The 27340-nt window shown below is 49.3% G+C and overlaps 1 protein-coding gene and 1 long non-coding RNA gene across 1 annotated transcript; one reads left to right on the forward strand and one right to left on the reverse strand.

The window, feature by feature from the left end:
• The window catches only part of LOC140687542 (trafficking protein particle complex subunit 9-like), a 518046-nt gene that overhangs the window by 281049 nt on the left and 209657 nt on the right, over nt 1-27340 (forward strand).
• On the reverse strand, nt 1320-4133 carry LOC140687653 (uncharacterized). Its single transcript, XR_012062056.1, has 3 exons — nt 3883-4133; nt 3528-3735; nt 1320-1528 (listed from the first exon to the last, which is right to left on the reverse strand). It is a non-coding gene; the product is annotated as an uncharacterized lncRNA (long non-coding RNA).

Raw genomic sequence — 27340 nt, forward strand, 5'->3', positions numbered from 1 at the left:
GGACAAAGGAGCACAGGGGCACAGTGATGAGGATGGACTGGCTCTGTTGTGACACTGCAGGAATGGCTGGATCTTTGTCCTGAGGGCTTAGTTTGGGGGGGCTACTGGCCTCATGAGGGCCCCCCTCTCAGCAGCCTGGACAGATGCTCCCGCTCCTGATAGCTCTGTGGCCACCACTGTTCCTGGAGGGGCTCTGCCTCCATCTTCTATCAGACATTCCTGCCCAGTCCCCGACTGCCAGCGAGGGAGCCTGGGCCTCAAAGCCGTTTGCCGTGGAGGGACACAGGCTCCTTGGAGAAGCAGGCTGATCTTATTTTTCTCCGTAACCCACGGCCTAGCAAAGCGCCAGCCTATGGGTGGGCCATTCAGGGGCTCGGATACTTCTTAAATTAACTCAAAGCAGTAGAATAGCAGAGCTGGAGGAAGTGACCACTGAGCTCACAGAGTTCACTGCCCACACCCCCATTCTACAGATGAAGAAACAGAGGCCAAGCAGCCAAGGTCATGCTGCTCTTTAATGCTGGCCTCTGTTGGGCATACCAAGTGATGAGCTGCACTGAAGGGCCTGAGAGGGGGCTCTGGGGTCAGACAGCTTGGGTTCAAGTCCCACCCCTGCCATTTACTAGCTGTGTGATTAATGACTGTCCTTCCTGTAAAGTGCCACCTCATTTGTTTGTCATGAACACAGAGTTCCTTGAACAGCAGGACAGAATTCTTTAAAGGTTTGCTGTTGCTTTTGTTACTATTATCACCAAGTGAACCCTGAAATGAAGAACAAAGACAGCAAGATTTTTTATTTTAAAAGATTTTAAAATACGATGATGACTGTTTGATTTAATCTATTCAAGTTTGCATTTGACCATTATTAACAACTGCACAATGGATGACTTTTGAGGAAATGTTACTTCATGTCTTTAATTCTCACTAACTACACAGGCTATTCAACAGGAAGCAATTTTTTTTCCAGGAAGAGGGACAAAAAGTTAACAATATCTCTGTACCTCTCGGTTCCCAGTGAGTTGGTTGTGATCTGTCAACCCAACTTTGGGGAAATGCCCTCTCCTCCTGGGCTCGCTGCACTGCCACGTGGCCTCCAGGGGGCGATTTACCCCCACACGAATCCAGTATCTTGGTTCATATCTTTGCTTCAGATCCCTCAAGGACTGCCCATGCACCAGGGCCCCATCTGCCCCGCCAGTCTCACCTGCTGGCCTCCAGGAAACTATCCTGGGTCTCAACCATCCTCTGTTCCTATGCCCACCCCACTACTCTTCATTTTGTCCTTCAAGTGTGGGCTCCTGTGGCTTGCCACCAAGCAGGGGTCTCCCAGTCCTCCACCTTGGGGAACTGCATCGTCCTGCACAGTGCCTAGCGAAACTGTGTGGAGGCCGGAAGAATACAGAACAACAGGTGCTCAGAGGGGCTGCCTTTCCCACTGCAGGGGCCCTGGAGAGCTTTCTCCCAGCTGGTTATTCACAGGCGCTGAAGCTGTGGAATCTCGATCTTACCAATTTAAAGGGCATCATCACTAATTACAAAAGAAATCATTTTTTCAGTAGCAAAAGGAGAAAAGACTTTGTGCCCCATGCCCCCATCTTTCTTCCTCCGCCTTCAGAGGTGATTCTCACTCTCTGGGCAAGGGTAGAAAGCAACAAACAGAATATTATTTTTCAATGATTCTTCTTTCCCACTCTGAAGATTGCATCCCAAGACTGATGAAGGCTAGGATGGTTTGGCTTCCCTGTACTGAGTATTCAGAGGCTCAGGGTGGAGGGGGTTAGGGAGATAATTCAGCATTATGGAACCAAACAGAGACATTAAAAGGTTCTACTCTAAACAGAAAGGAAGCAGGATGCTATAGAAATGGGAAAACCATCATTGGAAATGAAATAACGAGTTACAATACAATAAACATGAAGATGTAAAAAAGAAAAAGTATATCAAAATACAAAAAGGTGGGAAAGGGAGATGGTAGCAAGAAAAGATAGATTTTTTTCTCTTTCTTTTTCCTTTTTCTCATTATTCTTAGGATGTGTTGGAGCCTACGTGATTATCAGTCTAAAGGAAATAGATATGATAATGGGTTGATATACTTGAAAAATAGGGTAACCACAAATCGAAAGCATATAATAGAGTTGAAAAAAAAAACAAAAAAGAAACAAACTCTAAATGGCTTAAAGACTTAAACATTAGACAAGACGCTAAAAAACTCTCAGAAGAAAACATAGGCAAAACATTATTTGACATATATCTCAGCAGTGTTTTCCTAGGGCAATCCACCCAAGCAACAGAAAATAAAAGCCAAAATAAACAAATGGGACCTAGTTACACCTATCAGCTATTTCAAAGCAATAGAAACCATAAGCAAAATGAAAAGACAACCTATGGAATGTGAGAAAATATTTGCAAAAGATGAGACTGAACATGGCTTAACTTGTAGACTATAAAAATAGTTCATACAACTTAATAAGAAAAAAAAATAAACAACCCAATCCAAAAATGGGCAGAACAACTAAACAAGCAATTCTCCAATGAAGATATACAAATGGCCAATAGGCATATGAAAAAAAGGCACAATATCGCTAATTATCTTAGAAATGCAAATCAAAACTACAATAAGTTATCATCTCACACTACTCAGAATGGCCACCATTCAAACATCCACTCACCATAGATGCTGGAGAGGCTTGGAGAAAAGGGAACCCTCCTACATTATTGCTGGGAATGTAGTTTGGTGAAGCCAATGTGGAAAACAATATGGAGATACCACAAAAGACTAAAAAAAGACATCATTTGATCCAGCAATCCCACTCCTGGGCATATATCCAGAGGGAACCTTAATTTCAAAATATACCTGCACCCCAATGTTCACAGCAGCATTGTTTTCAATGACCAAGACATAGAAGCAACCTAAACGCCCACTGACAAATGACTGGATAAAGATGTAGTATTTTGATATAAAAGAATATTACACAGTTGTAACAAAGAAGGAAATAATGCCATTTACAGCAACATGGATGGACTTGGAGATTATCACACTAAAGTGAAATAACTCAGACAGAGAAAGACAAGTAACATATGATACCACTTATATGTGGAATTTTTAAAAAAGATACAAATAAACTTATTTACCAAACAAAAACAGACTCACAGACTTAGGAAACAAACTTAGGAGTTTGGGATTAACAATTACAAACTACTATATGTAAAACAGACAAACAGCAAGGATTCACTGTAGAACACAGGGGAAAATGTTCAGTATCTTGCAACCTATAATGGAAAAGAACCTGAAAAAGAATAGACTATGTATATGTACAACTGAATCACTATGCTGTATACCTGAAACTAACAAAACAGCTGTATATCTGAAACTAACTAAACATTGTAAATCAACCACATTTCAATTAAAAAAAAAGATAAGCTCTAAATAGCTGTATTCAAAGAAAATCTTCAAATCTTACCTCCTACAAAAAGTAAAATGGGAAGCTTGAGCAGGACCAAATTATACTGAATGAGAGGTTACATACCTTCTCCAGCACGTGGCCCATGGTACACATACATCGTGTTTTCCTTCAGGTAAGAATGGCCCTTACTGCCCAGGGAGCGAGTCCTGCTGGGACAAGGCCTCTGTGGCAGTGGCCTCCTTGTCACCGCTCCATCTCACCAGAAGGCCAGGGTTTTCAGAGGGGAGGGAACACAGAGCTCATACACTTCAGATATATTTCCTGAGAAAAACTGTGGAAAGACCAAATTCACCTGCAGTGCAGGAAACATGAGCACGGCCCCTAAGCAGACTGACAAACCCGAAGCAAGACGGCCCGATGTTCACATCGGAACCAGAACAAAAACCGTCTGGCCCCAGTTAAACGATCACCATCTCACCTGCAATGAACTGTTCGTACTCATTGTCAGGGATGTTTCTGTTGAGACTTGAGAGATCAAAAAAGTCAGACCAGGGAATCCGGACCTGGTGGATGTCCAGGCTCTGCTAATGGTAGAGGCGGCCCCAAGGGGGTATCACCAGCACCGACTCTTCCATTTTCAGCAGGGTCTTCAGGAGGAAGGCGATGTGGATACAGACGCCCCTACGGAGGCTGAAGCCCTCCGGAGGGTTGACATAACACAGAAGGTACCTGGCAGGGAGCAAAGGAGAGAGGGTCTTCAGAGCCAGGTCTCTGCACAGGAATCCCGGCTTAGATAGAACAGATACAATGGGAATCTCTGCACAGCACATGGCCTAGACTCAAGACACGTTCAGCAGCTTCTGGTTTGTATAGTGGAGGCACTGCCCACCGATCTCTGTGTGGCCAATTATTTCGAGTCCGGGAGCACATGCAGAAGACATCTTGGCATCTGTCTATCAACGCTAAGCACCTGACTAGTACCTGAGCACCCGTTCTCCAGGGAATCTCAAACTTCTTGGCCTAAAGACCCCTGTACACTCTTAAATACTGAGGACTTCAAAAGGCTGCTGTTTATGTGGGTTAAATCTATCAATAGTTCCTGTGTTAGAAGTTAAATAAGAACTTTAAAAAATGCTTATGAGTTCACTTAAAAATAATAACAACCTACTACATGATACCATTAATACTCTTAAGCAAAAAATAAGTATATTTTTCTAAACAAAAATCATTAATGAGAGGAATAGCAGTGATTTTAATTTCTGAGAATCTCTTTTGGACTGGTGAGAGCTTAATTCTATCTGCCTCTACATTACCTGTTTTGTGATATCACAGACTAGGTTTTCCCTGGAAAACCCCACAGGAAACTCGGGAGTGCAAGAGTGTGCAAAAGGCAGGTGACTTCCCGGCGTTCCTACGAAAATAGTCTTGCATTTCAGGGGCCTCGGACTCACTTTGATAACTGCTGCCCTACCCTAGGCGAGACTCTCCTACACAAGAGCCAGGCAAGTGTCCTGGCTTCTTTAATGAGTTACCGCAGCAACACCCCTCCCTTCTCTGTGTTAATGTTTCCCACAACCTCCATTACTGCAGATGAGGATGTAATCCTCAACTGAGGCCTCTAATCCCAGAAGACTACCAACCTTGAAAGGGAGGGCCCATCTACCATCTCTACACCCCGCACAGTCTATTTTGAGTCAAGCCCTAGATAACTGCTAATTGACACTGACCCTTGTCTTATTCCTGAGTTTTAGCGAAGGAGCCAACATCTGGATGGAACTGAAATTTCCCTGCTGATATACAAGGCTGATAAACCACCCTATTCCAACATCTGATTCTGGGGCTCTTCAAAACGCGGGTAAGGCCCCGCTTCATAAAAGACGGGTCCTCCACCTGCCCTTCCCAGGGGTTCTGGGAGGCCGCGGCCACGCAGGGCTACCCGGAGTCGCGGTCCAAGCCCCAGAGCCCGAGGGGGAGGAAAGCCGGAGGCTGTGCCCCAGCCCTGTCCCCCCCGCCCCAACCCGCTCCCCGGCACCACAGCCCTCCCCGGCCGCCACACCAACCCGGATCCCACCCCGGTCCATGTCCACTGGCCCCGCCAACGGCGCTGCCGTACGTTTACCGTCTGTGAGACGCCGCCCCAGAAAGGATGTCGGCCGCCGACTGACGCGGCCAGAACTAGTGGCCCGGCCAAGCAAGCCGCCATCCCCAGCAGCAAACACCGCCATGGTCCCGGGCAGCTGCACACTTCCGGAGCCCGCTGCCTGCCCCAGAAGCGCACGCCAGCCCGCGAGGAGCGCGGCGTCTTTATCCATGGCAACGCCGCGGGGCCCTCCCCTAGCGCTTGTGTCTGCGTCCTCCCGAGGCTAGACGTGCGAGAGCAGAACTTTCGGAGCCAATGGGAGCAAGGGCGCGGCCAGGACGGGGGTGGGGGGAGGCTTATGGGGCAGCTGGGTGGGGCCGGGGCGGGCGGGGCCGCGCGGAGGTCCTCAGCTGCAGGTGGCACCGGCCGGAGGCTGGGGCAATGCTGCCAACAGTGGGCGGGGCGGCGGGGCAGCGGGGCGGGGGCACCATCACCTGTCTGTGTGCGGGGCTCAGCCTGGGCTCCGCGGCCTCCGCTTGCACCGGAAGTGGACCCAGGCTACCGGTGGGCAAGATAGAGGACTGAGCCCAGGCAGGCACGGCTGGCCAGGTAGGGCACCTGAAGTGCAGATCCGCCAGGCCGGCTGCCGGCCTTGAATACGCGCTGCTAGGCAGTTTCCAAGAAGACGGGATCTGTCCCAAGAGGGGAGGTAGGGCAGGGTGCCAGATGCCTGGTTGGGTGCGGTCTTACAGGAGAGCCACGTTGAGAGGGTGCAGAGCAGCCCCTGTGTTGGCGGGGCTAGGAATTTGGGGTATAGGGTGGGGATGATGTGTGCCATTCCCTGTGGTCTCCCAAAGAACTCGCACCCCCAAGCAAAGGACCCTGCTCCCTCCACCCTTCACTGCATCCCCTGCCTTCCCCAGCACCACCGCCCCTGCCCCCGGAGGGTCCCATGACCTCTCCCCACACCAGGCACCGTCCCTGTTACAGGTACTTATCTCCTGGTGGTTCCAGCCCAAGGGTGGGGGCTGTATCTGACCAGTTAGGATGCCTGGAGCCTTTGTATGAAACCTCAGACTATAATGCAGGCGTGCACAGAGGCCCCTCAAACAGGATGCCCTGCATTCCCTCCCCACCACGCACCCACAGCGCAGCTGCCACACCAGGCCAAGCCTGCTGGAGGACCGCTGTTCCCTCTCCACCTGTCCCTGATCAAGAGTGCACCGCCCACACTGCTGGGTATTTAGTGGGCCTTAGAAGAGCAGCTGGTATTTTCATGGACAAATATTTGCTCTTTTGGGAAGAGTTGAGTGCAAAGGGATGTAGGGTATGCCTTTTCTGTTGTCCTGGAACTGGTGACTAGGATGCAAACTTAAGTCAAAGCAGTTTTTAGAGAGAGCCGCAATATATCTTACCCAAAGATCACTGTTCCCCTACAAAGGCAACACCACCTGGCGGGTGGGGTCCTGGTCCCTCTTTCTGGAGGTTGGGCTTTGCACCCTCCAGCTGGGACAGAGCCCGAAACAGCTCTGAACACGCTCCAACAGGCTTTCCCAGCACAAACTGCCTTTATTTTGAACCTGGCTGAAGGAAGCAGCTGAGAAATCTGGGTAAATCTTCCTGGGTGTAACCATGCCTTTTGTGCTGAATGAAAGAGCGGCTCTCCACATGCTAACAGCTTAGAACTGAATGTGTGTCGAAGCCTTCATGCATGTAGCATGTTGGGAACAGCGTTTCATGGTGAGGGGAACTCTATAACTTACATGTGTATGGGGAAGCCCTCACTCCAACAGGGTTTTCCTGCACAAACTGCCTTTATTTCGAAATTGGCTCTTGCTGAGAAATCTTGGTAAGTGTTCTTAAGTGTAGCCATGCCCATTATGCAGGATGAAAGAGCGGCTCTACACTTTTTCACATCTCAGAAATGAATGTGTGTTGAAGCCGTCATTCATGTAGCGTGTTGGGAACACAGAATTTAGTGGTGAGAACTAAGTAAATTACATGTCTATGATGAAGCACTCTCTCGAGCTGGGTATTCCAGTGCATACTGCCTTTATTTCGAAACTGGCTTCTCAGAAGCCTGTGGTCTCCACTGCAGGTCTGTCTCCAAACCCAGGGCCAGCATGGTAACTCTGCTCCCCCTGTCTATTCTGGAAGTTCTAGGTGTCCTCCATGGCCCTTCCACCATTATGTTTTTGGAAAACCCCGCAGATGGAATGGGCCTGAGAACAGGAGAGCTGGATGCCAGAAGCCACTGCCCAGTGTGAGGCTCCTGGGAGGGGCATCTCCTCTCCGTGGGCTCTGATCTAACCTCCCCTCTCCCCCACCCCCACCCCTCTCCTCCTGCATTTCCTGATTGATCCCTGGATAATGGTCCATACCAGGAATGACCTGGGAGAGGTTTTATGAGTCTTTAAGTGGAAAAAAAAAAGAAATCTTTAGACAAGTTACTGAAAGTAACTTCCAGCTTTACCGGGAAAGACCTCATTCCAATGTTTAAGGCTAGTTGACAGGGTGTCAAATTGCTTAACCACTCACATCTGAGCAAGTGCTACCTCTCTCTCCAGCTCCCCGCAGCATCCACCTGTGGCAACTTGGCCAAAAGAAGGCAAGAAAGCTCTTTCCCCTCGCCAGCACCAGCGTGGCTTTGGAGTCAGTGGAGGCTGAGAGAAAGAGCCCCGCCCTGAGGTTTGAGGGGCCTCCAGCCACAGCCAGAGGAGCGGGGGTTTTCAGAGTGGCCCAGCAGGGAAACCAGGCAAGGCCACCTGGCCCAAGTCTTCCCTGCCCAGAGAGCCCCATGAACTGCTTTGGGCCACACTCCCCGTTTGGGCCCCCTGCAAAAAGTTACCACGGGAGCCACACCTGAGAATGCAGAAGGACAGCCCTTTAGCCTGGGGTCCCAGCAGGTGTGTCCTGTGAGACCTGTGGCCACATAAGTTCCTTGTCTCTCCAGGTCACTGAAGGGACTGTGCTGGGCATCTTGGTGGTCAGGGACATGGGAACACCTCTAAACTCTGAAGAAGGACAGAGAGACTCTTCCTGGAAGCAAGGATTCCAGGGAGACACCTTGCCCAGAACTGGGGGACTGTGTCCTGAGTAGACCCCTGGGAGGCAATGTGGGGCTGTGGGGTCCTCTTCTGAGAAGGGAGCAGGTGAGTTTTCCGGGGGTGGGGTCCTGCTTTGTCCAGACATGTCCTTGTGTAAGACTCATTTACAAACACCTCCAAGTCCACCTAGGGGTGGCCCCAGAGGTGGGGGTAGAGGAGGAGAGTGAAGGGTGCAGACTTAGGGCCCCCTGAGCCACCCAGGGAGCCAAGGGTCAGTGGGAACATCTTGGGAGTCTAGTGCAGGGGTGGAGGACGAGCACTAAGAACATGCCAAGTCATGCAATAAAGTGACCCATGACCACGAGACACAGGTGGCCGTACACCAAAAGAGGCAGATAAAAATTTAGACCCAGGATCTGAGAACCTTGAGAGGGGCTGGAGGGTCCCAGGAACCCTCAGGAACAGCTCTTCTAGGGGCACAGACATCCCAATACACACATTTCTCATGGAAGCTTTTTGGGGTGCAGAGTGAGTTACCAGGATCCTGAACTTAGTATGGAATCCCACCCCCTTGTTCATCACGGTACCTGGCAATAAATTGCTGTCATTTGTCCCTGGACATGCACAGGGGAGCTGACTGCTGTGGGGGTCACTGCAGGACTAGAATCTTCTGGTGTCTGCTCTGTGACCACAGAAACCCAGGGGGATTTCTCAACGGGAGAACCTGGAGACCATGCCTGCAAGGACCACCCTCATGGGATGGCCAAGGAGCTCGTGGTACCCAGGTCACCAAGTGACGAAGTTGTGAGGTTGCCTGGGGTATCCTGGGGGCATGTAGATTTCTGAGGTCAGCACGTGGGCCCAGCACTGCTGGATGGTCTGCATAAAGAGGGGCCTGCCCTCCTGATGATGGCTCTTAACACCTGCAGGGAAACTGCTCCCAGGGCTCCTGGAGGTCCATATTGAGAGTGTCCTGCCAGCCTTGTGGGGTCACCTTCCCCTGATGCAGAAGCAGACCTCTCTCCCTTGAGGCCCAGGGGACACCTGGCTCAGGTGCCACCTGTGTGCCCTGGACACGCAGAGCCCCAGAGCTCTGGCACAGCCTGGGGTGTGGTGGTGTCCGGGCAAGAAAGGCCCTGGGAAGGGGGTCATTCAAGGGCAGAGGCCACTCTGCAGGGATGCTGGACCTGGCAGCAATGCACTGCTTCAGTACTCCCTTGGGTTGGGTCTCCAACCTGTGGGATGGAAGGACCACTCCTTCCTGCGGTGCAGTCGGGGGAACTAGATCCATCGTCAAGGTCAGCCCTGAAAATGGAGGCTGCGCTACCTCCATTCCTGGAAAGAAAATCAGTCCCCTCCAGTCCAGGTGATTCAGAAAGTCATTCAGCAATGTTCGGGGCCTCCACTTTAGGCTTTGAATTAGAGCTGAGCGGCTTAGGAGGCCAGATCCCTGTCCGTGGCTCCAGGAGCAGGCTTTCTGCTGGGGGACAGGATCCTCACAAACACCTGTGTCTTTGTGGGACACTCCCCTCTGACAAGCTGGGAGGCAGGGTGCAGTTGTGGGAAATCGTGTTTACATGAGCAGAGGGCCACCATGTGGTGGGGGCACAGGAGACTGTGAGAATGAGTCCCACAGCCTTTCTGGAATCAAAAAACTGGCAAATGTGAAAAAGTGCATAATTTTTTTTATTGAACAGGCTGCTTATGTACGTTTGGAGGACCAGGTTCAAGGACTCAGCATCCCTCCAGGACAATAGCCTCAAGAGAAGAACAGACAGAGCAGGAGGAGATCTGGGGTTTCTCCCAGGAATGAGGTGGAACAGGGATTTCTGCAGATTTGCAAGGAGTCCCCGACCACTGAGCATGGGGTTACAGCCCCTCGAGCCCCTGTCATGTTTGGCTTGGGCTCTGGTTCTGGCCTGCTCATGTATTCTTCCAGCAGAGTTCCAGAAACTCAGAGGGTGGAATTAGAGGGGCTGCGTTTGGAACCTAGTGAGAAGTTGGAGGGTCCTTTATATTGAGTCCCTTCATCCTAATCACCGTAGCTGAAGCCCAACACCCCCCAGGCCCCCATGGTTGCCGTGGAGGGAGAACAAGCCTGGCAGGCGACCTAGGGGTCCCACTACTGTGTCCTTCCCTTGTCTTCGTTCCCTTTCACCCCGGAAGGTGTGATTGTCTCGTGTCATGGTGGCCTCCACAATGTCCCTCCCAGTAATCTCTCTTCTCCATCAGGTGGGGTTCCCAACCCCGCTCAGCCTTCTCTGCATGGATGCTGAAGGACCAGGCCCACCTGAAGTTCTGAGCTCGAGCAGTAAGGTGGAAACAAAGAAACCAATGGAAAAAAGAAGCAAGTGATTGTGGCAAAGCTCCCCACCACAGAGAAGCTGCCCTGAGTGGAAGGGAGAGTGTGGGCATGCCCGTTTGTTTCCTATCTCCCAGTGCTCTTAGCTTTCTTATTGCCTACCTGCATGGTTACAACAAAATGATCTGCAAAACTGAAAATATTTACTCTCTTGCTTTTACAGAAAAGGCTGGCCAGCCTCTGGTCCGGTACCAGGCAAGAGATTGGAGTTCCTTTCCAGTTTGGAAACATCTTGGCAGGCCCAGGTTTGCAAAGGTCTTTAAGAGTAGTTACGGAGTTTTGCTTTTAAACTTTTTTACGGCTGTATATACTTGTGAGATGTGGTTGTGATGTATAATTCTGAGCCGGGATTTTCTCAAACTGTTTCTCACTTCTTATACCAGACATTCCTAAATTCCAAGTGGAACTGCATATTAAGGAAGCCATGGAATTTAGCAAAAGGATACAGATCTCATTTCCTTTTAAGCATCGGTGTACCTCCATCATGGCAGTATTTGTTATGTGTTATTGATAGGGGAACTAAGTAGTAAACAGATTAATAGAAAATAGGGGATTTTAGGTACACAGGTTCATCTTTTCAACATTGTTTGTAATATTTGCAGTTTAAGATGACCATTCCTGAGAAACAGGCAGCCTCTTAGAATGAAATAGCATTTCCTCTGAACCATAATTAATTTTTATTTTGTAGACAGCAGGAAGGGTAATAACACGTCACACATTTGGGGACGTCAAAGAGAAAATGTAACTTTCTGGGAGCGCACTCCCCCGCCTCCCCCTGCCCTTTTTACTGTCCCATTCTCCCTGGAAGGCTCTTTCTTATCTTCTGCTCATGGCTCCAGTAACTCTTTCTTCCTCCTTGTTCCTCAGCTGGTAAGGTTAGTTTTCTACTTTGAACAAGCAAACAAGCCAACAGAAGAGAAATTTCACAAGCAACTCCCAGCACATCCGCTCGCCTTCTGATGTCTGTGACCTCACTCTCGGTGCCCCACCGCTTATTAAAAGTGGCATCGAAAGCCAGTTCCTCCAAAAGTCCCCGAGGCCCCATCCCTCCCATCTTCTCTGGGTTGTCACTCCCAAAACCATCCTCTCTTTCACTGCCTCATCTATTTTGTTCTCCTGCTAGTTGGCACCATCAGTATATAAACGTCCATCCTCTTAAACCAACAGCACTCCTTGACCCTAATTCACCCCCACCAATTGCCACCCTGTGTCTTTGCAGCAAATCTTTAAGGAGTTGTTTAAACTCACTGTCTGCATCTTCTCTTGAGCCATCCCCTTTTACACCCATTCTGGCTTTTCGCCTGATCCCTCGCTCTATGGAAACTGCCCTGTCAAGGCCATCAGTGACCCCATGTTGCTAAATATAGTGGTCAATTTTGACTCCTCATCATGCTTGGCCCCTCGGCAGCATTTGACCCAGCTCTTCCATCCCTCCTACCCCGTGTTCCTGCTTCACTCAACCCCCAGCCCATCTCTCTGTCTGTTTCTGCTTTTGGCCTGCTGGCTGGTCCTTTGCCAATGTCTCCTGTTTTTTCCAAACATATACTGTGGGTGTTCCCCAGGGTGGGTTCCTGGGCCTCTCCTCTCTCTCTCTGCTATTCCTTTGGTGGAAGCAACCCAGCCTTGGAAATTGGCATGCCATCAATTTCTCGATTTCTCCAAAATTCCCTGATTTCCCCTTTCCATCTGAGCCTTTATCCCTGAGACTCACATCACATTCTTTTCCTTTCATTCATCTTGCTTTCACATTCATACATATGTTCTACTATGAAATTACTTTTCCAAATTTTGAATCAGTACATATATATCATGTAAAATGCTCAAATATGTATTATTTCCACTAAGATGCTAATTCTACCTTAGAACATTTCTGCACTTCTGTATTTATGTGAATAAAGCGAATAGTATTTCTACAAGCCTCATAGTTAAACACTGTTAGTTTGGGGCTATTATGTAACATGAAATAATGGTACATCAACATAGTCGTTTTTCATTTATTTTTATGTAACACCGAGATGAGGTTTTTGCCCTGAAGACTGGTTTTATTGAAATTTTACCTACGTTACGGACAGTCAGTTTATGTGAAAGCCCTCATTTCTCCCCTTTTTGATATATGCTCCATTTGGCTATATATAACATATAACTTGGCATGAAACAAAATTCCCAAATCATTCACATAATACAATTAATATGTTTAATTATATTTTTTAAATGTTAAAAAGAAAAAGAAAACAGATTCCTCTACCTATTAGGCACTTCTGTGGCAATATGTAACACACCCCTTAACCATGACATTGAAGAACTGAGCTGATACCAGCCCCTTTCCACCTGCTCAGCCCCACCTTTTCCCATCCCCTTTCCCATCCGGAGAGGACATCCCTCCCATTGTCCAGGCCCAGATGTTGGAACCATGTCCTTTCTCTCTCTTTCTTTTACACTCACAGACAGCAAATCCAGCTTGTTAGAAAATTCTGGATATTCTGTCTTAATTAAATACCTGCTCTCTGCTCCCCGCCCTCCTAAGAGCCACCTTCAGCCTTTCCTGGATACCAATAGCCTTCTGTTTCCATCTTTGCTTTCCTACAATCTCTCATCCACACAGAGTCAGAGGGAGCCTGTAAAAACATACATTGGGGGTGGTGGGTGTTGCTCAGTGGTAGGGCGCATGCTTAGCATGCTTGAGATCCTGGGTTCAATCACCAGCACATTCATTAAAATAAATAAATTACTTCCCCCCAAAAAACACAAACACAAAAGCATAAGTTGGACTACATCACCCCTCCCCTCAAAACTCACTAAACGGGTCACCATGTCATTAGGAGCCAAAGTCGTCACAAAGGCCTCAGGACCCGGCGTGCTCTGCCTCTCTGCCCACACTCTCCCCCTCACTCTGGGGGCCTCTGGCTCCAGCTCTTCCTTCTTCCTCCGGATCTATTCTGCTTCAAGTTCATTACTCCGTGAGATCTGCCAGGATTGCCTTATTCTCTCCTGCCTGCCTCCCACCCCACCGCCATCACCCGAGTTTGCTCATATCACTCTTTTTTAAAAATTTTTCCAAACTCTTGCTACCCCAACATGCTGCCTGTTTCCTCTGCTAAAATTCTGAGCCCCCAGTGATGGGGAGTCATGTCTATTTTGTTGACTGATAAAGCCCGAGAGCCTTGGGAACGGTCTAGTTAGGAGATTCCCGTATGTAGTAGGAGCTTATACACATTTGCTGAATGAATGTAGATGCCCTGGTCCAATCCGATGGAGCACTTCTGTGACGTGCTCAAAGAATAACTCTCCTTTCCACCTGAGAGGGGGTGACAACTTCCCTGCTGATTAAAGGCAAGAACTTTTTGCTTTATGCTGTTAACCTTAGGCGGGGAGACTGGGGGATCTTCATATATATTCTTAAATTTGGTTCACTCTGCAGTTGGTCTTTGGTCTCTGTATAATTTTGAGAAACTCTTTATAAGTGATCATTCTTTGATCTGATTGAACAGGTTCCAGGGGGAAGGACCAAGCCTGTCCCATCAGCCATTCTATGTGTCTTGTCCTGGGACCCAGTGGATGCTCAGCATGTAAGTGAACCGACAGGAGTGAGTGAAGAGATGGGAGCATCTCATTATTGTGGCGGATCTCTGTCCAATGCCTTGAGATTTGGGGAAGGGTTTACGAGTGCAGAAGGGAGAGGTCAGGTCCTCTGTGCTTTTCCTGAGTGCCCTGGCCTTACCCATTCCCCCAGCCCCCTCTGGGCAGCCAAGCCAAGGAGCTGGGCCACCAGGGGTTGTGCTGATCAATAATCCACCTTCACCCCAATTCCGGGGGTAGGTACACATGGTTGTAGACACTGGAGTCAGGTCCTTGGAGGAATTCCTCACCGAACTATGTTTTGGACCTTTTATTTTTCTCTAGAACCTCCAGCTGAAGAAGATTGTTTTAGACACATGAAAGTTGAGGACACCTTCTGTCCCCTCACAACCCAGGTGGGGCTGGGAGTCTGCTGTTTCTATAGCCGGTGGGCTCGTGTTGATTTGGGCATCCCTGTGCCTGAATTCCTGCAGTACACTCGGTGGTAAGGATGGGGGTGCCTGGCAGGGAGGGAAGCGGGTTGGGAGACTGTACAGCTGGGCTGATGTTAACCTGGGGTGAGCGGGAGCTTGCTGATGCATGGCATCTCGGGGCAGGGAACTCTCCACACTCAAGAGGGGTTCCCACTCCCGCAGGGTCCCTTTGATCAGGGTGCTGGGCTGTCAGGGGACCACAGGGGTCCCAGTGAGGATTAGGGTGCCTTCAGGCAATGGGAAGTGTGGGGTCCAGTGGCAATTGAATTAACTGTGCACCCAAACCCAGCCCCCACCTCTTTCAGCCTGTTTCCTAATCTGCAAAACTGGAATGTTATTAAACATCTCGCGGGGTCATTGATGGGCTGGGACAGACTACACAGTCAGGAGCTGGAATTCTTCTGTCCCCTGATTGTTTGCCTTCTTTCTGACTATTTGCTCTCATAAGCTCAGTCTCTCTGTCTCTCGCTCTTTCACTTCTAAGTTTCTCTCATGCTCTGGTTTCATTTGATTTCCAACCACCGCCCCTCCCCTCCGCCAAACTCCAGATGAGTGAACTTGATTTCTATGTGTCAGTTCCAAATTCCCAGGAAAGATGCTCTGTCACCCTCTGGATCTTCTGTCCAACCCATGAGTTGTGGCCAGATGAGCGAGTCCCTCTGGGACCAGCAGAGGGTCTCTGCCCAGCCCCCAGCCACCACTGTGGGAGCACATAGCTCTCCGTGGAGGAAGTACTGGCTGTGACCTTGTGTCACTAAGTGTGAATTTATGTCTTCTCTTGAACCACCTTCATCCTCCTAAACAAAGATGAAAATTAAACACTCCCGGGATTTGTGTCATGGAACACTCAGGGTGGGGGCTAATGGGGTTGGAATTTCTGCTGTATTTAAGGGGCTACAGTGAATCCCCAACGAGAGCCTGCAAAGGGAACAGCACCAGCCCCACCCGGCACTTAGGGCGCTGAGTCTGCGTGACGTTGAGCCAGGCTTCTGACCACAGCTCAGGGGTCTGGTCTGACCAGTTAGCCTTTGAAACCAACCAGCTTTGGATTCCTCAATCCCACCCTGAGGTTTTACCTGAACCATCAGCTTCTGTATCTCTGAAGACAGATGCTGAGGACCCTTCACGTAAGCCGTTCGCACAGCCCTGTTCAGGCCTTTGTGCTGCACGGTCTGCCCGGCGAGCTGACCGAGGTTGGTATTTTACTGATGTTAGAAGTAGTCTGGTTTCCCGATGTACTGTTTCACTGAACAAGCAACAGAAGCCACTTCTCGCTGATAAAAGCAGAAAAGGGACATAATGAAAAGATACTGGGAGGGTGTGTGGAGTGGCCAGGACCAGAGCCAACCCAGGAGCTGTAGGAGGTGTTAGGGAGCCCCAGGCACCAGGCTGGGAGGGGTGCTACCGGGCCCCCTGCCACCCCAGAAGGGACCCCCCTCCACCCGACCCTCCACCTCACTCACTGCAGGTTCATGTCCCGGCAGGGCCAGGTCACACTGAAGCCACCAGCACACACCTCAGTTGGGGAGCTGGCCCCGTCTGAGCTGCGGGCGTGCCTGGTGTGGGGAGAGGCCCAGTTAGAGGAAGGCAGTTCCCCTACTGTTCCGAGTTAAGGTGCAAGTCAGTGCCCATCACTCAGGAGAGCCAGGCTGGACGGACCTCATTGTGGTGACTAGGCTGTCTGAGTTCACTTATTACTTTCTACGTTTGAAGGCCCTGGAGGGAGAAAAAGTGAAGGTTCTAGTACTTATTTTGTGTTTCCCACGTACCAGGTGTGGTAAGCAAGCCACTTCAGACAAGGCCCAGAGCAACCACGTAAATAGGCCATGGAGCAAGTCGTGCAGTCAGGCCTCTGTGGTCCCGAAACCCGTGTCCCCATCCGCTCCATAGTTACCAGTGGAAACTAGGGGGATTTATGGGACTGTGTGCTCCTGTGAGGGCTGGGATATGTGTGTTTAAGTCCACATCTTCAGAAACTCGGCTAGAACCACAGCCACTGATTGCACGGTGGCAGAGGAAGGGAGGATTCCAGCCTCTGGTCCAGCTCGTGTGGAGCTCAGAAGTTCTTCCTCCTGTCCTGAAAATAACACCAAATCTGAGGGAGCTGCAAACCCACTGCTCTTCTTAGATCCCAGAAGACTGAGGGGGAAAGCTGCTTCCAACCCAGAGAGGTTGCAAAGGGAACAGCGGGCAGGCTTGGAGAGTCACAGCTCCCAAGGCAGAACCTGCTTTTGTAAGAACCCCGGGGGCAGGCAGATTTAACAGGTCCCTGAGGCCAGCAGGAGGCTCAGTGTGGGGAAATCAGAGTGTGACAACTCCAGGGGGCCAGTCAGAGGGGCCCCATGCTCTTTTTCATGTATTTTACATCCAGGACCGTGTCCTGTTCTCAGAATGAAGGTCAGAGGATAACTCCTCATGCTTCCTGCCTGGAGAGGAGAAAATAACTGTATTGAAATACACCCAGAACATTCTGTTTCGTTGGGGGAAGTTGTTTTTTGTTTGTTTTTTTAATGAGAAATTATTTTACCAGAGCCTAACCAACCTGGGAGAAGGGAAATCCCTTCTGTGTCACCCAAATTGGGGTGGGGGGAAAGAGACACACTTGTGGAGGTCACAGCTCAGGGCACAGGCTCAATGAGAACTAATCACAGGACTGCAGATGCCCTGCTCTGTCCCGCTCCCCCAACACCTTACCTCCATGTCAGTAGGGCCCGTGTGTAATAACAGGAATAATACTAACAGAAGTAAATGTCTCAGGAGTGTCTAGGGAAAACCCAAAGACAGCGGGGAGATGAAAACAAGGACACACAGGCTGTTTTAGCCTCTCACACCAATAGCTGTAGCAAACTACACACAGCCCAGCCCCAGTAGATAAACAGACAACCTCACAGAAGAAATTATTTATTTTGGTTCTCTTACCCAGTGCATTCCATGGTGCATCCTCGCCTAGAATTGAGTGGAAGCAAGTCCATCTCAGAAGGGACATAACTGAAGAGGGATGGCTTCCCAGACTCTGAGGGGCAGAGAGAGCACCAGCCTGGGTTAGAGAAAGGTGAGGGGTGGGGTAGGGTGTGGGCTGCCTTCTTCCCCATATAAGGAACCTTCCTGAGGCCAGCACAGTAGGAGGGAGGGCCATGGGGTGGAAGCAGCCAGACTTCATCCTGAGAACTGTTGGGATGCCTCAAAGGGACCATTCAGGTGCCCAAACTGGGCCCTGATTGAGGGAGCCAGTCGGTCTGACCCAGAGCCCAGGACTGAGGTGGGCTCACAGCAGGCCGGTATTACTTGGCCGGATCCATTTCACTTCTCCGAAGCCCTGTGTAAAACGAAGCGTGGACGGCCTGGTGAGCACAGCTCTGCCCTCAAGACCGGTTTCAACTCCTCTCTTCCCAGAGAACAGCATCTCTGAACCCGTCCTGGGTGACCTCACAGAGATCACCCTAGTGGCCCAGGCTAGTGACCGGGAACATGTACCTTCCTGCAGGCAACCCCTGACGTCCACTGATGCATCATATACTGGCAAAGAGTGAGTCACTGTGCATTGGTCTAACAGCAGAGACTCTGCCAAAGGCCCAAGAGGTGGTGTGTGGGACATGCAGGGGTGCAGGAGTGTAAGCAGTGCAAAAGTGTAACTGGTGACAGGGGTGCAGGGGCTGTGGAGGGCGCAGGCATTTCAGGGGATGTGGGGGTGGAGGGATGCAGAATTGCAGAGAGTAGCAGGGGTGCAGAGGTGCAGGGAGTGTAGGGATGCAGGGAGGTGCTCAGGGACCTGGCCAGGATAAGAAGGCAAGTGCACATCCTTGCAGTCAGCCTGACCCCGGTAGGCTATTGCAATGCTTTTGGGCTGCGGCGGCGGCGGTGGCGGTTGGGAGGCTGCCCGGGCAAGCCGATCGATTTCTTCTCTTCCCTGCAGCCTGGCCTGGGGTGGGGCTTGGCCGCCGGAGATTCGCCAGATGTTGCACTCCAGGTAAGCTTGCTCCTGGTAGGTGGGGCGGTTAGGTCAGAAGGCAGTGGCAGCGGCAGAGGGGCGGAGCGGGTCTACCCCTGGTGAACGGGTGGAATAGCTGCCTTGTCCCGGCTGCTGGGCCTGGGAGCGGCCTCTTCTTCCCCAGGTCGCCGGACACTCCTGTCCCACTCAGCTTGCTGAGTGCGGAGTGGGGGCGGGGCCGTTAAGGTGCGGGACCCACGGGGGGAGGGAGGCTGCCGCGGGGGAGCCGATCAATTCGCTCCGCTCTCCCCAGAGGCGGAGCCAGGGGCGGCTTCTGCTGCCCTAGAGGCGGGACGCGGGTCTCCAGATGAACTTGCTCCTGGGAGGCGGCGGCGGAGGCGGCAGGGGCAGGGGATGTGTTCCAGGGAGTTGCTCCATTTCTTCTCTCCCCCACGGCCTGGCTTGGGGGCGACGTCTGCCGCCGGAGATTTGCCTCAGGTCCGACTCCAGGTGAGCTTGCTCCTGGGAGATGGGTGCGGTGCGGTCAGGGGGCTGGTAAGGTGGTGGCTGCAGGCATAGGGAGGCTGCCCCGGAGGAGACTGTGGATTAGCTCCATGTCTGCACCGCGTGGCCTGAAGGCGGCCTCTGCTGCTCCAGGTCCCGGGACACCCCTGTCCCACTTTGCCTGCTGGGGGCGGGAGGCAGGGTAGTCAGGGTGCAGGGGTGGCGGTGGTCGGGGGCCTGCAGCGGGGGAGCGGACCATTTGCTCCCATCTTCCCCGCGTCTTGTCCTGGGGGCGGTCGCTGTTGCCCTGTGTTATGAGACGCGTGTATCCTAGTCGGCCTGACCCCGGGAGTTGGACTTGGTACTTTGGGGGTGGTGGCAGCAGCGGCAGGCTTTCCCATGGAACTTGTCCATTTGCTCCCACTTCCCCCCATGGTTTGCCCTGGGGGCGGTCCCTGTTGTCCCAAGTTCGTCGGACGTCCATCTCCAGGTCAGCCTGCTCCCTAGAGGAGGCCACTGTGAGGTCATGGGCAAGAGTGGTGGCTGCTGCGGGGGTAGGGGCTGCCTTGGGGAGCTGGTGGATTGGCTCCCGTCTCCCCGATGGCCTGGTGTGGGAGTGGCCTCTCCTGCCCCAGGTCACCAGACGCACCTGTCCCACTCAGCCTGCTGGGGGAGGGGCGCCCTGGGCGGTGCCTTTAAGGTGCGGGGGTGGCGATGGCGGGGGTAGAAGACCTGCAGCGCGGAGCCTGTCAATTTGCTCTCCTCTTCCCCGTGACCAATCCTGGGGGCGTCCTCTGCTGCCCAAGAAGCCGGATGCCCGTCTCCAGGTCAGCTTGCTCCTGGGAGACGGGCCCGATGTGGTCGAGGGGCAGAGGCAGTTGCGACGGCCGGCTGCCCCGCCTAATGGGGCCACTTCTTCTCCTCTCCCCTGACCTGGCCTGGGGACGTCCTCTCTGGCGCAAGATTCGCCTGACACCCCACACCTGGTCTGACTGCTCCTGGAAGGTGGGCGCGGTGAGATCAGGAGGTGGAGAGGACAGGGGCTGCCCCTGGAGAGCTGGAGGATAAGCTCCAATCTCTCTGCAGGCCTGACGTGGGGGCGGCCTCTGCTGCCCCTCGTTCCCAGGTCACACTTCTTCGGGTCATATTTCCCCGGGGTTGCGGTAGGGTGCGGGGGCGTCGGGGTGTTGGCGGGGGTATGGAGCCTGCCGCTCGGGAGCTGGGGGTTTAGCTCCCATCTTTTCCGCAGATTGGCCTGAGGGCAGCCTCTGTTGCTCCAGGTCGCAAAGCAATTTCTCTGACAGCTTAGCCACCGGAGGTGGGCAGGATGGGCTGAGAGGGCTGAGGCAGCCGCCAAGGCAGCGACGGAGGGGGCTGTCCCTGGCCAGCTGGTCAATTTGTTCCCATCTCAACCTTTGCTGCCGCAGTTTCGCAGAACGCCCTTCTCCAGTTTATTCTTCTCCAGGGAGGTGGGCGCAGTGCATGCAGCCCGAGGTCTGGGCTCTCCCTTGGGAGGGGCAGAACTCTCTTGTTCTCCTTTGTCTTTATTCTTCAGCGAAGTGGTTACTGGACGCAATTCTTAATTCTGAGAAAGTGTAGCCTGTGTTATGGAAGAGCTGCTGGACAGTGAGGTTTCTGGGTGGATTTTCACATCAGCTGATGCCCCAGGCAGGCAGGAAAGCTATTACTCAGAGCTTCTTAGTCTGGGGTTGGGGATGGCCCCGCCATCCTCACCATGCTTTTTAAAAATGTGTTACTCCCCTCTTTTTCCTAGGTGACATTTTAGGTTATTGGGTCTCAGATTGCTGACACACTCATCCCTGTTCTCAGACATCTTTTAAACTTGGGTGAAGTGATAAGTAGGGGAAGATAATTTACTGAAAGGTAAGAATACTTAAATTCGCATTAAAGCTACATTCTGTCAATCTTTCTAAAATGATTTTCCTCTGATTCTAAATCCACGACCTAGTGAATGTTGTACTCCTGTGTAAATTATTGATCTTCACATCACATTTGTTGAGTGGTCAACGAGATTTATTAATTAGATTATTCCTGAAAGGAAAAGTTCAGGCTTTTCAGAATTCCTTGTCTGATGTCACCCAGGCAGTCACAGTAGAAGACAGAGCTGATATAAAAATCCCTCAGCTGCCTGAACTGCAAAGCTTCTGGGATTACTGATCCCTGAAATGCAGGTGACTCTTGATGATAATCTGGGGGATGGTTTAAATGATCAGATTCTTCCAGTCCTATAAATGGGTTCCGTGGCCCCAGCCCCGGGAGAACTGGACTTAAGGGCCATATCGTGTGTGGTGGGATGGGAAGGCAAGGTGTAAGAGCTGGAATCACTGAGATTCCACACTCGCTAAACACAGTCTCCAGAGCCTAATTGTTGTCAGGTTCTGTTCTGGATTTGAGAGTGTGTTCATACATGATTCTTGCCCTTCTGGAGTCACTGCCTGGGTGGAAGTAACCTTTACATAGATCTGTGGAGGATGACATTTAAGTAGATGGGCTGTTATGGTTCTCAATGTGCCCAGGCTTGCTCTTCCAGGCACTCGTGGGACTAACGCGAGTCATGTTATTCACTCATTCACTGATTTATTACCCTTGAATTGATCACTCGTCCCACAGTAAGTGAAACAAGGTAACAGGAAGCTGAGTTTTGTCCCCTCTCCTATCACTGATTGTTTTTCAGTCGGGCGCCCTGCGTATGCATTGTGAAACGGTGGTATTTCGTGCCCAATGGGGCAGCACTGTCAGTTCTGAGAATCAGGGGAGACACATGGGTAGGACAGCACCCTGACACACATGGCACCCCCCATCCCGTGAGACAGAATTGTCGATGCTCAGGTGACCCGATGTAGACTGCGGTGCTAAACCTGAGCATGTTTAGTTATCCTGGTGGCTATGAAAATACAGACTACCAGTCGCTAACTCTGGAGACTCTGAGGGTGTGCACCCCAGGATTCTGCATTTTAAGAAGCACTTTAACGAATCCTGATGAAGAGATCTGAGTGTCCCACGGAGAAACACTGGTGTGCGAGGCACCAATATTGAGGATTCTCAGGGAACGATGTCTTTTTAGGATGGTCCATGGGCCCTCACTTTAGACTTTTGCCTTGGGTTTAATTGTATGTGTTCAGAAGTGATGTCTTTCAATTCCAGTGTATGTCAGCATGCTCTGTGCAGGGATTTACTCTCAGTAGATGGCAAAAACTATGATTCTTCAGGTCACCGAGCTACACTGTGAACAATATTTTATTTTGGTTTTCTTTGTAGCAATGCAGAGTCTCCCGAGAAGAGATTTAGACTCAACAGCTTTGTGTCAGACTTTGGAAGACCGCTGCTGCCCAAGGTGTTCTCTGGCAGTGCAATGACGAATCTAGGTCCCTCTTTCACTGCTACATCAATGAAGTGGACCACTTGGACAAGGCCAAAGCTGGTATCCCTACCATAGCCCTTTACAGTGTTATTCGGCTCCAGGAAGCCATCAGATGCAGCAGGTGTCCAGAGGAGGAGCCGAACAGACTCATGAAATGTGACATCCCCAACTTTATCAACACGGACCAGAACTCTGCCTTTGTGGAAGATGATTTCCTGATTTTGTAACTACCGATTGTTCTAGAAAATAAGCCAGTTGCCCAGAACTCACACAAAGACTTGAATTGAGAAACGTGCTTTCTCAGGTATCTTTCTGAAGATGTGAAGTCTGTCTTTGTATGGAAGGAAGTCCCCTTTCACAAAACTGAATGTGTTTGTGTCTGAGAGAGGGAAATGGAGACAGAAAGACGAAGAAGCAGAAGAGAGCCCCCTCAGAAGAGATCTAGTTAAGGTGAGTTTTTGTGCCTTTAAAAAACATTTGGGGTTTTAGGGGGAACAAAGTATTTACACTGTCTTATTCTCCTCATTGGAAACCTTGGCCCCGTCGTCAGAGTCAGCGGCCTTGAACAGGGGTTGCACGCTGCGTTTCATCTGGCACTGCCACTTCCACGCTCTGCCTTTAGCACGTTGCTTTGCCTGTCAGGGTTGCCACCCTTTTAACTGTAAGGTGAGGAGTCTGGAGTAGATGATCCACCCCAGCTCTGCTGTTTTGCAAATTTCTGATTTCGTATTCGGATGAGTCTGGGATACACCCAGAGCAGTATAAACCAGGCCCTACCTCCTGCCTATTGCTGGGGCATCCCTCAGGTCTGTGCCTTCTACTCAACCCTTTACTGAGCCCAGCTTTGGTCAGGAGCCCAAGTGCCTACCGGGATGGCAGGGGACTTGTCTTTCGTGGTCACGGTGGCCAAGAATTCTATTGGTGTGCTGAAACAACTCTTCTGAGATCCTCCACCCACCCCTGCTCAAACCTAATGACAGCACTACGGTTCCTTTCCTAGGAGGAGAATCAATCCATGATGCATTTTATGACAATCCTGTCCCCAGGGATGCACGGAAGTTTATCAGCTGAGTGAGGGGAGGTGCCTCTGTGTCCCTGTATCTCTGTCTGCTGACAGTTCGCTGCCACCGGCTACGGAACAAGAAAAGTGCTATTCACCATGTTGTGTGTTTTCCAAATGTGTAGGTGATGGTCTTGTGGCTCGTGCGTGGGCTTTGATTTGGGATGGTGAAGGGCTTATAAATACCTCATCAACATGTATTCGAGGTGGCCTGGTGCCACACAGATTTGATTCATGAAGGCATCAAGCCTGCACACTGGTTTGGAAACAACTTGGTTTTGATCATTCACACTGCGTGCATGACTCGCTGCTAATCTCTGGGTGGTTTTTTCATTTCAGATTTATTCACCCCATGTCTTGCTTAAGCTGAAAAATACATTTATTTCACCAGAATATTCTCTGATTCTTTGTTTACACACATCCAGTTTTTTTAATTCCTTTAAAAATGATTCTGTGTTTATAATGCCTCCTAATTTCTATCATCTCTATGTTGCCAGTGGCCTGAGACATGCACCAGATTTGATGCCGGAACAGTTCCACCAAAAGAAATCCCTTTGCCGTAATATCTTTTGAGGAAAATATTATTCTTTAAGGCTCTAACAGTAAATCGTAGAAGAAAGCATGGAACATTTCTTGTAGTTAATACATGTTCATGCGAAAAGAAATGATATTTTCATGAAACAATGTTGATTTTAATAACTTTTACAAATGTGAACATTATTATTCATAATTTAAGTAACCAGATAAAACCACAGTTATTTATTATGAAGATTGAAAACTATTTACATGGTCTCTTAATTAGAAGTAGCTTTATTAGAAGACTGCAGGGTATTTACAAGATGGAAAAATACCCATGATGACACCATCATTTTTATTAACTAAATATCAAGAACTGTGCAGGGATAAGATATAACCCTCTGCAAACTGCCAAGTTAGCATGAGGTAGTTTGTGGATGCTGCCAGAGGACAGGACACTCCCCCAGGATCAGAGACAAAGGACTTCCTGCCAGCACAGCAGGCAGCCTGTGGTTCAAGTTCATATTGGTTCCTGAGTTCCTTTCCTATTGCTGTTGTAACAAAGGACCACAGACTCAGTGGCTTAAAGCAATACACATTCATCTTCTCACTGTTCTAGGGTGCAGTAGTGCAAAGTCAATGTCAGTGGGCTAAAACCAACGAGTGGCCAAGGCTAAGTTCCACACCGAGGCTCTAGGGAGGCATTCGTCATCCTACCTTTCCCAGCTTGCAGAGGTGCTCACACTCCTTGGCCCAGGGCCCTGTGTCACTGTGACCTCTGCTGCCACTTTACATCTCTGTCTCTGACTATATAGATATAGAGGAAGAGTCTTCTACATCTGGTATGGACCCTTTTTCTTACATGGACATTGTATCCCTATTTATGTGCAGATGAAAACCCCTTCCCTCCAGGGTGCGGTGGCATCAGCTCACAAGATGACCACTCTGGGCTTTAAGTGTCCTCTTTGTATTGTCATCAGGGAACTTCTCTCTCCATAGTTAGCTCTGTGTTAATTTGTTGTTATATTTTACCCAGAATTACTGAAAGTTTTACTTAAAAGGGATCCTAATTAGCTCTGTTTACCTGTTTCCAGAGCTGAAAGCTTCAGTTCTAGAGTATCAGTTTGACTTTTCCTAAAAATACATTCCAGTATATTTCTCTGGTGAAAGTCTCTACCCTGTTATCTATTGTCCCATCATTTCCTTATTTTCTTGAATATATTAAAAGTATTTTATAGCCTTTATTGGTAACTCTGATGCCTACATCACCTGGGGTTTGCATCCTTTGTCTAATGCTCCTTATTCTCATGTTATCTGTCATATAGTCTGGACATGTTGCATGTCTAGAAATTCTTTATTACATGGCAGACATTGCAAATGAAAAATCCATGTTATCTTCCATGAGAGCTTTTCTACCTTCCCGTTAGGCAGACAGTGTGAGGGACTGATCATGTCACTCCAATCAGGCGCTGAGGTGGATCAGGACTAAAGTGCCTTTTTTCTTAAAACAGCTTTGAGGTATACTTGGCAAAATAATTTTCACACGTTTAAAGTGTACAGCTTAATACGTTTTGACGTAAGTATATCCCCAAGGAACCATGACCACACTCAAGACAGTGAACATACCCATCACCCACAAAGCTTCTCTCCTGACTTTTGTTGTCCCTCCCTCCCTCCCCGTCTCTTCCCCTGGGAACCATTGATCTGCTTTCTATCACAACATAGTGGTTTGCATTTTCAAGATCCTTATATGAATGGATTCATGCAGTATCTACTCTATGTTGTCTGACTTCTTTCATTCAGTGTAATTATTTTGAGAATCATCTGTGTTGCTGTATTAATAGCTTGTTTGTCTTATAGTAGAGTATTGTTTAGTGCTGAGTTTTTACTGAAGAGTTTATTGTGAGCAGTGTTTGTATAGACCATCATTTCTTTCTGCATTTACTTCTTGATGGATGCATGGGTTATTTACAACTTGTGCTATTATAAATAAAATAGCAGTGAATGTTTGGTTACAAGTCTTTGTATGGACATATGCTTTTCCTTTCTAAAGCACAAGATGAGGAATGTCTGGATTATATGGTACACAGGTGTTTACCTTTTTAAAAGAATCTGTTAAAGACTTTTCCAAAATGGTTGTACTATTGTAAATTCCTCGTGGTGTGTATCAGTTCTGGTTGCTCTACTTCCTTGCCAGCACCTTGTAAGGTCAGTCTTTCTAACTGTATTCATTCTAGTATGTATGTGAACTAGTATCTCACTGTGGTTTTTAAAAGCATTTCTCTAATGACTAATGACACCTTTAATCAGCATCTTTTCATATGCTTATTATCCATCTGGATATCTTTACTGAAGTGTGTTTTCTGGCCTCATTCATTCAGGTGTTTGAATTATTATTGAATTTTGAGACCTCTTTATTCTGGATCAGATACAAAGAGAGACCTTTATCAGATATATGATCTGCAAATAGCTTCTGTCTATGGCTTGTCTTTTCATTTGCTTAGCAGTGTTTAGAAGAGCATTGAAGAGTCTTCATGTTCATAAAGTTCACTCTATCAGTTTCTTTTTAAAATAGATGATACTTTTGGTGTCATAGCAAAGAAAAATTTGCCAAACCCAAGGCCATAAAGCTTAAGCCTATGCTTGTTCTCCTAGCTGTTTTATAGTTTTAGATTTCCTATTAAGATCTATGATCCATTTTGAGGTAAATTTTGTATATTTTGTGAGGTGTGGATCAAAGTTCATTTTTTTTTTTTGCGTATCACGATCTAATTGTTCCAGCACTACATGCTGAAAAGATCCTTTCTCCACAGCATCCTTTTTGAGAATCAATTGTCTGTATAAGTCTTGGTTTAGTTCTGAACATTCTATTGTGTTCCATTATTCTATTTTCCTGTTTTACACCAACACCCTAATTTCTGATTACTGTAGCTTTATAAAAAAAGTTTGAAAATCAGATAGTGCAAGTCTTCCAACTTTGTTTTTCTTGTTCAAAGTTGTTTTGGATT

The sequence above is a fragment of the Vicugna pacos genome, chromosome 20 (assembly GCF_048564905.1).
Source record: "Vicugna pacos chromosome 20, VicPac4, whole genome shotgun sequence".
NCBI classification, from domain to species: Eukaryota; Metazoa; Chordata; class Mammalia; order Artiodactyla; family Camelidae; genus Vicugna; species Vicugna pacos.